The sequence below is a fragment of the Notothenia coriiceps genome, unplaced genomic scaffold (genome assembly GCF_000735185.1).
Source record: "Notothenia coriiceps isolate Sejong01 unplaced genomic scaffold, NC01 NC01_scaffold00010934, whole genome shotgun sequence".
NCBI lineage: Eukaryota > Metazoa > Chordata > Actinopteri > Perciformes > Nototheniidae > Notothenia > Notothenia coriiceps.
In genome coordinates this window covers 350,126-354,133 of record NW_011343635.1, presented here as the reverse complement: position 1 = coordinate 354,133, position 4,008 = coordinate 350,126, and positions in this window count along the sequence as shown.

The window sequence follows — 4,008 nt, the reverse complement described above, 5'->3', positions numbered from 1 at the left end:
AAAGACACAGAAGGACGGTTCACACACATATCTGGTTATTCCATCATAGTTTTACAATGCAAATGAAGAGAGAGGGATACACTACACTAACGGATTTGGATCTGATAAAGACATTAGCCTACTTTGTGTGGGGCTTCAGGCTGGTGTGTGTGTGTGTGTGTGTGTGTGAGGGGGAGCTCTGTTGTGTGGAAATATTAATAGCGGATACAGTAGGAGATACAGCTAAAGAGCAGAACTAGACAGACAAAGAGAGAGACCTGAGAGCTTCTGAAAGTATTGGGAACAGCAGTGAAGGGCTGTGTGCTACTGAAGACTTGGCAGAGAGCAACAGTAGCGTATAAGAAGGAGAGTGTAGGCAGAGAGAAGGGATAACGGACATGTTGCAAGTAAAAGGAGATACAAATGTGCACTTCTATCTGAATACTACAGAAGTGTTTACCATCTGTGTGTCGCTGGTTGGTGGAGGTGTTGGGTCTCAGCTGAGCAGAGGGTCATCTTTAGACGGCCAAAAAAACACGAGAGGTCAGAGAGCAGAGGGTCTCTGTTTCTACTCCCTTATTTTCATGCTTCTCTGAAGAAGAAACAAATATATTTAGTATAGTTCCTTGAGAGAATTCAGTGCAGATATGATAATAGGAACAGTTGATTGTGACACATTTAGTGTATAGGTCATTTTGTTATATATTCCTGGATTTGATATAAGGACCTAATGATTAACACGATATGTAACACCCAAGTGTTAACAGCGTATGGTTTGATATTGATTTGGCAAGTTATGGTCTTCAACAAAAAAACATTGTAACAAAACCTGTAATTTGTGAAATGTCTGGCTATTGCCAACATTAACATTTGGCTTGTCATTCACCCTGTTACCATTCAAGGGACCGGACCAATCACAGTGTCTTAGTAAGTAAGTTGTAGTAAATGTTGAAACTAAGCTGTTCGATTGTAACTGTCACTTTTTGGTAAACTGTACTCAGCCCAATGCTTTGCTATCAGTGTTTGTTTTGATTTTAGGAAGAATAAGAACCCCCCCCCCCTCTCTCTTCCTTGTTATCTTTTCTTCATGCTATCTCTTGCTACAACTCAGTGCTTCAGTTGCCATCATGAGGTAGTTGAATATTGGCAGGGTATTTTGAGCAAGTGATCCGTGAAGGATTTATAGTGGCAGATAAAAACTGGTGCGTGTGGGTACGTGCACGCACACTTTTTTCCAACATTGACAAAGACTCCGCAAAACCCAGGGGCTCTGAAAAGAGAGAGAGGGGGGGGGGGCATTATCTCACACAGTAACAAAGCGCTCATCCAGGTTAATGTGTATGTGTGTGTCCATTTACTAAGTGTGCAAGTGTGTGTTCAGGACAAATATGTGTAGATCCACACAACCATGTGCTCTGTCTGTGTACAGTAAGCTAATATTGTTTGTGAGCGTGAAAGGGGGGATGGGGCTCCGCTAAGTGAGCCCTGTGGCTGAGTGTGTGTGTGTGTGTGTGTGCGTGCGTGCGTGCGTACGTGCGTGTGTGTGTGTGAGAGTGTGTTTGAGAGGTGTGTGTGGGTGTGTGGGTGTGTGTACATACTGACCCAGATTGATGTATTCCTCTCAGGCTAAGTCCGCTCACCTATAGGGCAGATGTAAGTAGGTGTGTCCTCTTTTACTCACATCCTACCTTCCAGTTAACAGCCTAACTGAGGCAATAACTACATGACTACTACAATATTTACATTAACCTAATCAAATACCAAGTCCTAACCCTAAAGTTTGATGATTATTTTGTAGACCGCAGATTCGTTTTTTAACCAGTTTAGCCCTGAGCCTGTTTTTCAGGTCTGAGGCTCGAAAATGACATTCCCAGAACAAATGACCATATCTTCCCTTCTAAAGGGGTTACATTAATAATCTTTTTTCTCAAAGTAATGATAAACCTGTGAGTTGGATGTAGACAAGTCAGGATCAATATAGATGCTTTTTATTTTAAAGAAAATTCAGATTGAACATAGTAAAAAACTGTAAATTATAGTGTTTTGATGTGTGTTCTTGTTATTATCTCAGAGAGTTCGTATAATTGAGTGATAATGAAGGGTACCCCTCGATTCTGTGTCTCCTCACGATGTGAAACGATGGGTTGGATGTGCAGCAAAGATAAATAAATAATCATCATCATCATCATCATCATCATCATGGTTGCTGGTTGCAAACACTCTCACTTTCCTCTTCAGTGAATATGACTCCTCTGACCTCTGTATAATAACACATACAGTACATAGGATGCAGTGTGATGAGCGTGTGGGAGGCATGATAAAAGGATGAAGCCATTAGCATGAAAGGGGGTGATGTCTCTCTCCCTCTCATCTTCGTGCGTCTTCCTCTCCTCTTTCAACCGTTGTTAGGAAACCCTCCATCCCACTTCCTCAGTGGTTGCCTTATTTCTGCTGTTAAGCAAATACAGGGCTTACGCAGCCCCCCGTGCCCCTCTCCCCACATGCAATCAAGCTGTTTAAATGTTGGTTTTTTGAATGTGTGCCTGTGGGTTCTCTGTGTGTCTGTCTTTTACTCTGCTGCTGTCATCGTACCAGAAATATACAAATGAAATCTGTTTCGGGTGACAAAGACAAAGACAAAACTGACTGCTTTAGGTGGAGAGACATTGAAAAAACGGTTTCTGTTTCTCTGGAGTGTGTGCAATTAAGGCGCCGGTTCTGTCATAGTTGCATTTAATAGCTGGGGAATCCCTCAGTGTAGCTGATAGTACACGGCAACGACTCCTAAGGGTGTGTCAAGATAAATCTGAGATGATCTGAGATGATTTACAGAACAGGATAACCGGAACAAGGTCTTTGGTTGACCTGGTTATAAAGCACGCTACTGGTGATGATGGCTACACACAGAGACATTGTTTCATTCAAGGGGCGCACGAGTCAAGTGTGTTGAACCTCTTGGATTTTCGGCATCCATGTGCACGTAGTTCCAGTCCTTTAAAACTGCTTTTTGAAAACATGGGAAAAGAGAGGCTGAGTGAGTCAGTGTGAACATAATGTCACACCGACGCGTTTGTGCCTCCGTTAGTAATGTCACCCGTCTAGTTGAGCATGACTAGAAGAGTCGTCAGCAGGAGAGTGAGAAACATCAGGTGAAAAACATCCTATCATCAACCCCCTGTCGAGAAGAAGAAGAAGAAGAAGATGGAAAAGGAGTGGGAGAAGCAGAAGGGGATGCCTCTAATTTGTGAGGGGGCCCAGAAGGGGGAGGGGTGTCTCAGAGCTGACATGAGCTGGCATGTTCACTCATTTCCTATCTTTTGTCTGCTGATCAACTGGGAGTTTCTTCCTTTTCCCCTCACGTTCTTTCTTCCTCTCTTTTTTCTCTTTGTCTCTCTTTTTCTGACTCGTGCCCCATCTTCCCTCCTTCCCTCCTCTCTTGGTGTGACAGCATTGCCTTCCCTGTCTGCCCATTATCTCTGATCACTGTTGCGTTCCAGCCCACACTGTCACTGCCAGCTGATGATTTGTAAATGCGTGTTTGTGTATGCGTGTGCAAGCATGCATGCGTCTACATCTTCTTTGATATGCAGAAGGTTAGATCTACATATTTCTTTTCTAGGGTGCCCCTTATTTCAGGGGAAAAGCACAAGAAAAAAGGCAAATGAAGTAAGTAATTTGTTTTACTGAGTGATGAGCCAACATAGGATGTGTTCATGCTGATATGTAACCTGAACACGAAGCTGGTCTAAGTGTGAGAGTGGGAATGCTTGTGTGTGTGTGTGTGTGTGTGTGTGTGTGTGTGTGTGTGTGTGTGTGTGTGTGTGTGTGTGTGTGTGTGTGTGTGTGTCCTAGCATTACTATACTTGTGGGGACCTAAATCTGTTTACACAGTCACGTGTGGGGACTCGCTTCCCTTATGGGGACAAATTGGAGGTCCCCATGAGGGGAATCATTATTTTAGGGTGAAGACTTGGGAAGTCCCTGTAATGTAACTGAATGTACTTAAAGGACCTCTGAATAGGATTGGAA